Genomic DNA, 12442 nt, shown 5'->3' with positions numbered 1-12442 from the left:
TTGCTCTCTGCTTTACAGGTTTTATTGACCATGGCGCCTAAATTAAGCTTTTCTGTGCAGGGAGAGGAAATTGTTAAATATCAAATGCTGGGGAAATATGATAGAAGGTTAGTGATCTCATGCCTTTCTTTGCTTGCTCAGTTGCTTGCTCAGTTTGGAAACAGGATGCTAAATGTATTGATCTTATAAATCTCTGGTACATAATCTAAAATGTTAATGTTGCAATGTTCACAATATCGAAGAGTCCCTTTTAAATCCTTTGGGGCAATTCTGTGCCAATTTGAGAGCACTCTTCAGTATAACCTCATCTGAGAGGGAGATGGAGAGCGTATCTCATTGTCATTGTGTGCACCTTGTCTTGATACGGTGGGGGTTACCAGTAAATGCTCATTTACTGAAAGGAGGATAAAAAGTCTACCTTGAAACTTAACTGTGTTGGCTTGATAAACCCTATCAGTCAACTTGACTGTATTGCCTGTGTGTGCATTTTCCTTACATATCTCAAGTTGATGTTAACGGGTAAGTATAAGACTGCTTTTGAAACATGTCTACACAGTTTGCTTTTTAGGTGGATAGACAATAAGCAATGATGGCCAGAGATGCCTTGTGAGCATCAGAAGGCCATTTCCCTGATGCTCCTCAACAGAGATGCAGCTCATTTGAGAGGTTGAGGTATATAGGCCAGGGATGGCTGGGGCAGTCTGGACTTAGTGGAAGGACTGTGGTTTGGTGGTCAGTGGTGACAGCAGCTGATGAGGGACCTAAGAGGAAGCAGAAGCTGCAAGGGCTAGCTGGAGGAGGATGGCAGGGGTGGTTTCCTAGGACAGCACTTGGCAGTTGGCCTCAGGAAGCAGGAAGAATCTTCTCAGCTGTTTCCTGGTCCTCACGTCCCTGACAGAACTAAGGCTTTAGGAGACCGAGTTGGAGGAATATATTGACCAAGAAAGAGCACATCTGAAGAAGCTGAAAATCTCTTTTGAATGACAGCTGAGAGATTCAATTCAACCCTGATCCTTCCAAATCCAGGAAGTTCCTGACCTGAGAGAGAACTTCCAAGTCTTCCTATTTGTGATAGTGCCTGGAAAAGCTAATTGGGATGGGTTCAGGAAAAGGGTAGTGGCATATTTTAGTTAGAGAAGGGAACTTAATTAAGTTCAAAATCCTGTTGCCCCACTATCTTTCCATGCTGGTTGTGAGGGAAGTGGGCCAGGAGCCTGAACTTCTGATTGCAGGATCTTAAGCTGGGGCTCCAAATAACCCTATAGCCTTCAGACAACTTCAGGATGCCATGTGATTGGGCCCTAGGAATATCAAAGGATATTACACATGAAATGTAAATTATGATCAAAGCATTCTGCAAACATTTAATCTTATATCAGACCCAGTGCGTGGCAGTATTGCTGGGTTCAGAAGAATCTGGGTTCTAGTCCCTGCTCAGCCCTGGAGCTTACTGGGTGACTTTGGGTCAGTCACAGGCTCTCAGCCCAACCTACCTCATAGGATAAGATTGAGAGCAGCAGGAGAATTGTGTAATCTATCTTGAATTCCTAGAAAAGAAAAAAGGGGATATAAATGTAATTAATTAATTAATCTATTTACAACTTGCCAGTAAAATGGGGTTCAAGAAATGTATATGCATGTGGAAGTAGCCTGTAGTGGTGCTGAGCTGGTTACACTTGTTAATGATGCTCATCCTGACAGAGGCACTTTTGGGTATGGGACCAACATGGTTAACATGGCGGCACTGGCCAGAGCACACATGGTTGGAGCCCCAGTAAGTGGTGCCCTAAGGTTGCTTTCAGCTGAAGGGTGGGGAAAGGTCACTGCCCCCTCTGCCCCAGGATGATGCTGGGGAACCACTGATTTTTGTGAAAACATGATTCCAGTGTAAAAACTTCCAGCAACCTTCACCAGTTTTTACCCACTCCTCAGAGGAATGCATTATTTATGGATTAATTTCTATATCCACTTGGGTGGATGTGAAGAACACCAGTAACTCTAGCAGTACAACTTCTGAACCTTATCTAGAATCACTGTTTTATTTCCCAGACCACAAATGGTTTACGCCCTGGTGATGTAGCTACAGCCACCCACTAATTCATACCAAAGCCAACAATACTGCTTTCCCCGGTCTGATTTATATGAAGTGGAAAGAGTATAAATCTTACTGATCCAATCTCAGTTCCAAGTGAAGTGAACTTGACCTGGAAATGAGATGGCATCTGTGAGATTTAGTGAGTATGTCTTCTGCCTTGAAGTTTACTAGGAATGCAGCAAAATTGGAAGTCAGGTCCCCAACTGACCTGTGGGTGCAGGTGAGGTGTGCCTCCAACCTCTCTCCAAACATCACAGAAGGGTTTAAGTTGGCTCAACATGCAGCACTTTCCTCAAGCTTGTCTCCATCCAGATGGTTTGGACTTCAGCTGCCATCAGTCCCAACCAACAGAGTTAATGGCCAGCAATTCTGGAAGTTGTAGCCCAAAACATCTGGTAGGTACTAGGCTGGGCAAGGCTGACTTTTAGCAAAACCCTCCCCAATCTGGCTGTTAATGAGAGGTTCATCTATCAACCTCTTCTCCCTGCAAAATCAAACTATATCATTAAGTAATATGTGGTAAAAATCAATTTTGTCTTCTTATAGGAATGATGTAATCAACCACCTTGTGTCAATTTTCTCTCCAGTTCCATCTATTCATAAAGAGATGAAGAGTGTCATATGAAGAGAAATAAAATGCATGCTGATTCTTTAAGTGCCATAATGAAGGACTTGTGCTATAAATATTCATGTAACACATTGACTGATGATTCAACCTTGAGTTTTTATCTTAAACAACTTAAATTTGGATGGATGGTGATCAAGTATAATGGCAGCTTTTGGCCGTAACAAAAATCATGTCTTTGTTTTACCTATGTCTTATGTTGCTTGGAAGTATGGCCTCTCTGTTTATCCTTCTCCTGAAGGGCATCAATTTAACTGCCCAAGTGACTTACAGAATAGACCAGGTTGACTACAGTTTTAACTTGTATTCTTTGCAGCACCATCTCCAGTCGCCATGACCTCATTACCTTCAAAAGCTATTGTAACTTACTGGCTCACTGGTTGCAGTATTTTTCCATGTATCTTTTTAAATGCCTGCATTGTTCATTTCAGCTATAAAGCTTTCCACACATGCTCCAGAATAAGAGCCACAGAGCTCCTTTGGAAAAAGGGTTCCACGTTGCACTCCGGTTGTCGAATAAGGTGTGAAGAGGCTTTCTTGCTGGCCTGGCTGATCTCCTTGCAGTTTCCTCCAGCTGTTAAAGTTGGCTCTTGAGACTTGAGATTCAACTTGAGACTTGACTTGAACATTTCTTGCCATGAGTTGAGATTTGACTTGGACTTAAAAGTAAAGACTTGAGCCTTGACTCTAGACTTGGAGTAAAGCACTTGAATACATCACTACTGGTTTCCTGTCACCAGCTCATGATCCAGTGTTGGCCCAGGTCCTGAAAGATAAGAGTGATCTCATAAGCTGCCACTGAACATGAGTGAGATGACTCCTCCTATTGTCACAAAGCTAAAAAGGTATACATTTAATATGAAACAGTTTTGATCCATTTAGATATCTGGATATTTGGTCTGCTTTTGTTGAAGTTCATGTATCGTTTTTAGAAACCTCTGTTTTTCACACATGCATATGCATTTCATATGAATGCATTGAAATGAATATGTTCAAATCTATGTAGCCACATTTTATGTTTCATTCTTCCTTTTCATGTGCTGATATTTTATAATAAAAATAAGTTTTTAAAAATCAGCATGAGTATACTAGCAGAAGTGTATATGAATGCGAGAAGGACAGAGCTGCAGTCATTCAAATGCCTAAGAAAAGAATCCATTAGGGTGTGCTGTGTCACACCCCATTAGATTTGGGGAATTACAGTGATTTAGAACAAGAGTAGTATATTGCAACATGTATTGTTTTCACAGGCACCAATAAATTATGCAGTGTTTTTGGCAGACTAGTTTGGATGAAGAATGTTTTTATTTGGGGATTCCAAAGTCAGACCATTTAAAATGATCTTCGTCCCAGAGATCACAGAACAGCCTAGGTTTTGTTCTTCAGAGAAAGAAGTTGGCAAAATGAATTTTATACTATTTCAAATTAGAATGGAGAATGTTGTTGTAAATACATAAAAACTAACTACTGGGCCAATGTCTATTTCAATTCGCAACAATATAAATTTTAGCTGTTGTGTTAACTTGAGCTTCTCACTAATCCAAGGGAGAGAACAATTTGGTCTCCTAGTGACTAATTGACAGAAATCCTGTATGATACATTCCACAACAAGTAAAGTGATTAAGACATCAGATGGATGAGGCTAATCCTAAAATGCGGGGAAAAAATCCTACTAGCATATAGTCTCTACCCCTGTAGTTTCACTATTTCAAATGACAATTGATCCTCATGATGATTTGTATTAAGCCATTTCCTGCACTGAAAATATTTACAAAACACCATATCATAACAAATCAAAGGCCTACATGAACAGATGCTAAACATCATAAAGGAAACCAAATGCATCTTGAAAATGGAATAACAGAATAAACACAAGATTTTAACAAATTGGGTATTTATAATTACCCCTAAGGAGTTCATTTTCATGGACAAGTAGCTATTGCTGTAATTAAATGTATAAAGCTTTCACAGTAACTGGTTGGCAGTTCTTCCACCATCCTGCCAGCAGATGTCACCCTTCAACACCATAATATCATGCGGACACATCCATCATTCGCTGGTTAAAAATGCCTATCAAATGGCTTCTCTTTCTAACTAGTTGCTGTTTCAGTGAAACTTTTAATGGAGCCGGGAGATACTAGGAATGAGGACAGGTTCACATGTCACACCAGGCAGCACTGCTAATAAGCCACAATGTGAGGTTGTTTCTTGAGCAAGCTGCAGTGTGCCTGACAGACGATTGTGCTTCCGGTGGCTTGTTCTCCTCCTCCTCCCTCTTCAGTCCGCCAGCTGGTACCTCTGTGTCTTTTGTGGTGGAGCTCAACACATCCTTCTTCTCCACTGCTCCTTTTTGTTCACTGCCATTTTTGGTCAATGACCATGGCTGAAACTTGCCATGCTTTGACAGCAGACACTTAACTGGATATGGAGCAACAAGGATCTTCATTTTGGCCACCCCCAGGAGTAAACCTGCACACCTCTGACAGGTTTTTTATATATGCAAACATTTTTCTGTGCATTTCTGGGCCCTTAGAAAAATTGGAGAAGTGGCGACAGGCACGCTGGCATGCTGCTTAGGCACTTTGGAGGGGCTGTGAGTGGCTGCTGACGCTTGACAGAGATTGCAAAAAGATTGTGGAACAAAGCAAAAGGAAAAAAGCTGTGGCAGGGATTGAGGGTGGAGTGGGCAGACTGAGCAAGTGATGGCCGGTCCAAATTGCTGCTTAGGCATTGCTGAAGTAGCTGTCGCAGGCAGTGCCCTGTGGCAAACTCTGGAAGACTGGCAAGTGGGTTCTGCCACTCTTGCTGAATGACTTGTTCAGCAGTTCCCAGAACCCATGTTGGGGGTTAGTTGCCCCTTCTTGCCCTGGACCCAGAATGTGTTTTGATTGGCATGGGTTCAGCAACTTTTAGAAGAAACCATGTTTTGTTAGGGTGGCTTGTTGCTCCAGATCAAGCTGCCCTACAGGAGGCAGTCTAGGTTGGTACAACATGTCAATCCACCATGGCTAGTTGTCCACAATGGGTTGGTGTGTTACCAGAACCCAGTTACTGTGTGCTTTGTACTGTGTGCATCCTGTCACTATAACATCTGCACAGTTGTATTTTGGATTCAAATCAGCATCACAGATCTTTCAAAGGAAGGTGGGACAGATAATCGAAGGCACTGAAGATCCAAATAATATATTGATGTTCTTCTTTAGCAAATTTTTGGAGGAAGCAAATGAAAGAGAATTGATCAGAAGTAAGGAGAACATAAATTTGTAATCCAATCCCCACAGCACAACATGCTTGATGATGGTATTCTAGATAACGCATACAGATAGCTATCCTTCATATTCCATTTATTATTCTTTTAAATTAATGTAGAACTAACACAAATATTTGGTTGACCAATGTGCCTTTGCAAAATGGTAATGGGAGCAATAAATATTTTTGGTATTTATGGCAGTTTCAGTTTTTGTCTTTCACTGCGTATGTGGAAGAGTTTGTTTTACAAAGGGCTGGAAGGCATAGATGAAGGATGCACAGCATTCAAAGTCATGGTATTAGATTATCTAGGCCTAATTTTGCGTGAAAAGCAGAAAAGAATAGATGTGCAAGGATCACATATAACCTAAAGGGTTTTGATGGGAAGCTGAAAATTAGAATTGGTATTGGATCTGGACCTGAACTGTATCAGAGAGATGTTACTGGGCTAAACACATCATTGCCTGGCTGTTATGTCACTGTTTATCAAGGCAAAAGGCTTTCATTTGAATAATCACCAGGACATCTCTTGTACAAACATAAATGGAATGATTTGTAAGCTCGCCAGTGCTAATTCTTTCAACAGGCCTCTATGTATGATAAGGCCTTTGAGCTTAAATAATTCTGATTCATGTGTTTGGGACTGGTGCCATGTCTTTCAGTTGCTCATTTGCTTATTCAGATAAGGTAGATGCTTATGGGGGCTTCTATGCAAAAGGCGTCTGGTCTGGTAATGGAACTGCTTGGCAAGAAACAACCTGAGAAAGGGAAGGGGGTTCTTTGGACCAGAGGATGGAGCAACTCCTACTAAGTGCCTCCTACTTCCAGGGGGAGCATTTTCCTGGGAGGATTTCTTTGTGCTGCTTCAGGTTTTCTATCAACAAACTTGCAAGAGGAAGAAAGGCAGGATATAATTGTAATGTAATAACCATCTTCAAAGGAGAATGGGAATTGTATTTGCTAAAAGGGTTTGTGTGCAAATTATTTTTAGGACTTATTCAGAGGGCATCTCACCATTTCCTGAATGGCTGCTTTAGCACAGAAATACTGTATATCCCAGTGCAACCCTTTTCTCACTTTATCTATTTAGTCACACAGATTGCATAACACGCTCTGGATTTTTTCTGTCCTTTGTAAGCTATTTTGGATGCAATGATACAGACTTTCAAAGGACAGGAAAATCTAAATATGACCGCAACAGTACCTAGTTTGACGCACCTTGGACCATGAACTGAAGTGATAATCTGTCCCCTGGCTTTTCTTGGCCTGGGCTGTACTGCTGATAGTATTTAAATGTTCTTATCAAATGGTCTGTAGTTCTTAATTGTGTGTGTGTGAGATAGAGATTGTGATTCCGTGCATTAATTTTTCAAGCTGTCAAACTCCAACAGATTTATATTGCAATATATAGTTTTTAAAACTTCAGCCTGTAGTTATTCTGCTTGACTTTTAGTGTTCTCTGTAGGTTAAAGCACATGTTGAAACCATGCCCTTTTAAGGTGTCAGTAAAAATTGTAACTGAAGAATTATGCCAGTAAATATGACAACTATGAGTGCTTGAACATATGATTAAAGTCTAAATGCTTAAAAGTAGTTCCATTTTGGTAGCAACTGCACTGCAGGGCTACTCTGGAGGAAGAAAATTACAGTGGTACTCCTGCATGACTGATTATAGAATTTGAATGGAGCAATCCCTCTCTTTTAATGACCGTTATCTCAGAGGAGATGGCTGTCTTTCATACAGAAAAAGATGCTTCTAGGTGATAGAGGAAAAAATGAAGATGCCAGTTCATGAAGACATGAAACTCTTTACTTAAAATAGAAAGACTATTTATGGTGTGAGTTACTTACTTTTGTAACATATTGTTATTTGGAAGCAGAACACATATGACTGGTTGTAAGTACTCTGGAATTGTTACTGCTAGAGTGATCAAAACAATTTGACTGGATTGAAACATAATGTGGCCAGGGCAATGCTAGTGGAAAGCACCGTTCCATGGCACAGCTGGTGAAAAGTTTAAATGAGCCTAGCCTTATGTGGTGGCTGGCTCCTTTTTGCTTTTCTGCCAGAATTAGTCTTCTAAAGAATTCATTCTGTGCACAAGGCATGAAATGACCCAACACAACTCAGTCCACACTAGGAAGGTCTGTGGAGAGACATCAAGTTCTTACTTGTGGTCTCAGATGTTTGTGAGCCCAAGTGGAAGTGCCCCATGCTAGTGGCTCCTGGTTGTATGGCATGGTGCTGGCACAGGTTCGGCACCTGGCTTCTCTATTAAAATAAGGACTAGCCACATGGAGGATAAAGCCCTCGTATGCTCACTTATACCATATCCAGCTCCAAGACTTAAACAAGGCATTGTGACCGATTCAAAATGGAAAAAACCTACACAAAACCCAGGAAATGATGCTTGGCCGGGACCAATGGAAAGGTGTGTGTTCTTCATGGAAAACCCAGGGATGGATAGCCAGGGATGAAAACCCAGGGATGAAAACCCAGGCAGGCCATATTTGGCTGCCACCCAAGAGGTCTAGCACACACAGGCTAGACCACTGGTATTGTTTGGTATAAGCCACCCTCCTCTGCCTTACACCATTCCTGTGCTTCTTGTTCTGGAACAATTGGAACAATTAGACTAACTTGGTGAGTATGATCTGAGTGTCTATCAACAGTATGGGTTGTCTCCACTGGGGATTTTGCCTTCAGCAGATGGCATATCTGCTCTCACAAGGCAGGGAAACTGTTTTCACCAGCACCTCGCTCCCCACTTAAGACCTTATCCCCAGCCCATTTCTTAGCATGCTGGGACCCTCTGGAACATGGCATGGGAGGCTGAAGAGGCAACCTGTGAGAACTGGGTGCCCTGACTTGCATGAGTCCTACGGCACCATCACCACTGGGTACAAGCCTGTGAATCAAATGATATGCAATGCAATTTTCTGAATACCGCATTTTTTGCAGATAACTGACTTCAGTTTGCTATTTAACTCTGCCTGGAGAACTTTCTCCAGCTTCTCTCCATTGCCTTTTTCCTACTCCAAAATTCCATCCATAATTTAATAGATGTACTTTAGTAAGGTATGAGGGGTGGGCCCCTCAATTTCATGTATTAATTTATAAGATAACTTCTATTGGGGGAATTTGCTGGGGAATAAGAGCTCCTCTTAATTCAAGTGAGGGGGAGAACTTGAGAAATAAGCTTTGATGAAAGAAAAACCATCAAATAAGGATGCATGTATTTGTGTGTATGTGTGTGTGTGTGTGTGTTTTCTGTCTATACTCTTTGACTATAAGAATACTCAATGCCAAGCTTCCAAAGTACAGAGAATTTGCAGTTTCTAGAACTTCATGAGACCTGCAGGTCCCAAATGATCAATAATAAACAAACATTTATAGTCAATGCTGGCAGTTTCAGTTTTAGAAGACTCTCTTTAGAGTGTGGAGAAAGACACTTGGATATTTGATTTAATATTTATTCGGTAGCTGCCTGCCTCCTTTTCCCCCTTTGGTGATATTAAGAACAATCAAGTTTTACCAAGGCTCTCATCTTCCCTATTTGCCTTCTTGGTACCTTTTGAAAAGCAAAATAGGGTAGCTGATGAACAGACAGCATAACAGGTGCACTGATTGGAATAAACAGGTTTGTTTTCAGAACAGATGTAGCAAGGTGCCTACCCAGAAGGCTGTTTTGCTCTAGAACAAGGAAAAGAGGTGCTGTGAAATAGTGAAACTTCATACTGGAGAGAACAATGAACAACAATGCCAACAGGAGCCTGAGGGCTAAGCAGAAAAAGAGAAAATAGCACCCACGCTAATCCACTCCCTCCTCTAATTCTGACTTCCCTATTCTTTGATGCATGTTAAGGAATTAGGGAAGACCATGAGGGATTGTACCAACGGCCTGTCTAGTACAGTGCAGTCACCAGTGGGATGCCTCTGGGAGATGGAAAGCAGCACATACTGGGAACAGCCCCAGCCTGCCGTGCTCTGTCCCAGGATCTGCATGTTGAAGGATACCATTTTTGGGCTTAGAAACTTAGAACTGAAGAGGTCCTTGTGAGCCAGCCAGCCAGCCGTCCAGCCAGCCATGCATCCATCCATCATCTGGCCTACTATACTGTTTAATATCTTTACAATCTCCCCAGCTGTTGACCTAAAATGCATATGGTATGATATCACATCATATCATATATCACATCATCTCCTATACGTATCATCATAGCATGTACCATACCATATAAAAACCCAGTGCTAAAACAACGTATGATCATAATTACATTACACATGTTACAACATGAACAGTAGGACACAGCAGTGTCATAATGAATTATAAATTAGGGGAAGCTTGAACAAGCACACGTGATTTCCAGAAGTGTTTAGTGCTTGCTACTGTTTCTGCCTCTTGAGCCTCATGTGGAACAGTGTTCGAGAGTGTGGGCACCACTATTGAAAAGGCCTGCTAACACACCATTGCCTGGTGTACATTGCTGGTCGGGCAATGGCCAAAAAGGTCTTCTAGTCCAACCCCTGCTTGCCATAGGAAATCTAGAGCCTGATCTTCCCTTGCTTATGCTTGGAGACTTCCATGGATGGAAAGCGCGTTATGCCTCAAGGGTTTTATATCACTCCATGGCTGAAGCCTCTTGACAGACTTACCCTTGCTGCATTTGTCTAACCCTTTTGAGAATTATCTTAGAAAGGGGTGATTTTTATTTTTTTTCCGGCAGAAAAGTATCGAGGAGGAGTTGCTTCACCCATTTTGTTTCTCCTTGCAATTCCTCCCCCACCTTGTGGTATTGCTATTGTTGCTGAACCCTAACACCGTTTCCATTTGTTGGTCTGTGCTATATCTAAGTGGATTCTAGCCAGCTGGAATCCGTCACCTGGTGGGAAAGCCTGGCTGGCTTCTGAAACAGCAAAGCTTGCCAAATGCGCCTCTTGCATCACTGGAAAAACACATGGCAGCCACCACAGACACGGGGAGAGAGATGCTTGAACAGGCGGCTCTGGAAGAAGCAGCCTTCCCAAAGTTTTCCTCAACTTGCTTCAACACGGGGAAAGTTGCTGGCTAATAATGTTTGCATAACATTGCTTGCTTTTAACTGCAGATGATTCACTTTATGGCAATGACATTTTAAAGAGAGGTGAGGGAATTGAGAAATGTTATATACATAAAGAAATGACAGGAATTTCCAGAACATGTTAACAATAATCAGAAAGGCCAATGTCTGGGCAAACCTGAATCCAAAGGTGACAGCTGTAGTGCCACTGTGTCACACAGCACACAGGGTGCTGGACAAATCCAGGAAGGGCTTAGAGAGTTCAAAGACCACAAGAAGGAGTTCTGTGCCAAGTTTCATGGTGAGTAGGCCTTTCCAGGCAGTATGTGTGTCGAATGAACGTGTGTGAGAAGAACGGCATCAGCATGGCGGGAGGCTTTGCGTGACCTATGTCTCATCATTAGAACACCTGAACAGAGTTCCTACACATGTGAGTGGAACTGTCCTGCTCCACTTTCCGGAGGGCTTTTGGCAAGGCACCCTCAGGGCCCCCGTCCTTCAGTGAGTCTACTTTCTCACTGCACCTTAACAGCTTGTTCCACATTTAGTCCAAGTGAGGCAGCTGCTCTGGAGAGTCCCAGTGGCTGCAGAATTTGTCCGGCCTCTGCAGCGAGAGGTCAGCAAGGCTCTGTGGAGTGGCAACCCACCCTATGCATGGATAGGAGAGTGGTGGCATCGGGAACCCCGGTGGCAGGTGGGATGAACCTGTCACCTTCTCAATCCACTGCCTGAAGCAGGGGATTCACTTCAGCTCAGAGAGGGGCAGTCCAGTCTGAACAGAACCAGTCACAGATGACATAAAAAGGGAGACAAAGGTTGTGTATCTCTGTATGGGAGAATTCTTGGGGAAGAGCTTCACATTCTGTATCTCGCATCATTTAGGATGTCAGCACTGCAGATCTGGCTGAAGCTTGTCACATTTGCCTCACAGATTTTGTGTACTGTTTACTTATTATTTCACATGAAACAATCTGAACTGTCTATAAAATGCTACATCCCTGAAATAAATTGCATTCCACGAAGCTGGCTTTTTGCTTCTAGCAGAAACATCTCAGAAGCTTGTAACAGAAAATAGAGGGAAAAGGTCTAAATTAAGAGTGAAAGTTTGGGCTCTAATCCATTCTTTATCTACTGTCACTTTATAACAAACCAGCCATGCCTTTTATTCATTAAAAAGTCCAGCAACATAAAACCTATCCCATTATTACTTAAATGAATCTAGTCACTAGACCTGTTTAAAAGATAATTAAACTGTTTTTCTTGGGCTTTTAAAATGAAGAAATGGCATCGGTGCTTTGCAAAGATGTGAAAGTGGATAAATAATGGATTATATTAGAGATGACACCCAAACTTCTAGATTTATAGAAGCAAGTACTTCATCAACCCCTGCTCTGAACAGACCTTTGAGTTTG

The sequence above is a fragment of the Varanus komodoensis genome, unplaced genomic scaffold (assembly GCF_004798865.1).
Source record: "Varanus komodoensis strain SLA01 unplaced genomic scaffold, ASM479886v1 scaffold16, whole genome shotgun sequence".
NCBI classification, from domain to species: domain Eukaryota; kingdom Metazoa; phylum Chordata; class Lepidosauria; order Squamata; family Varanidae; genus Varanus; species Varanus komodoensis.
Note: the sequence above shows the minus strand (reverse complement) of the source record.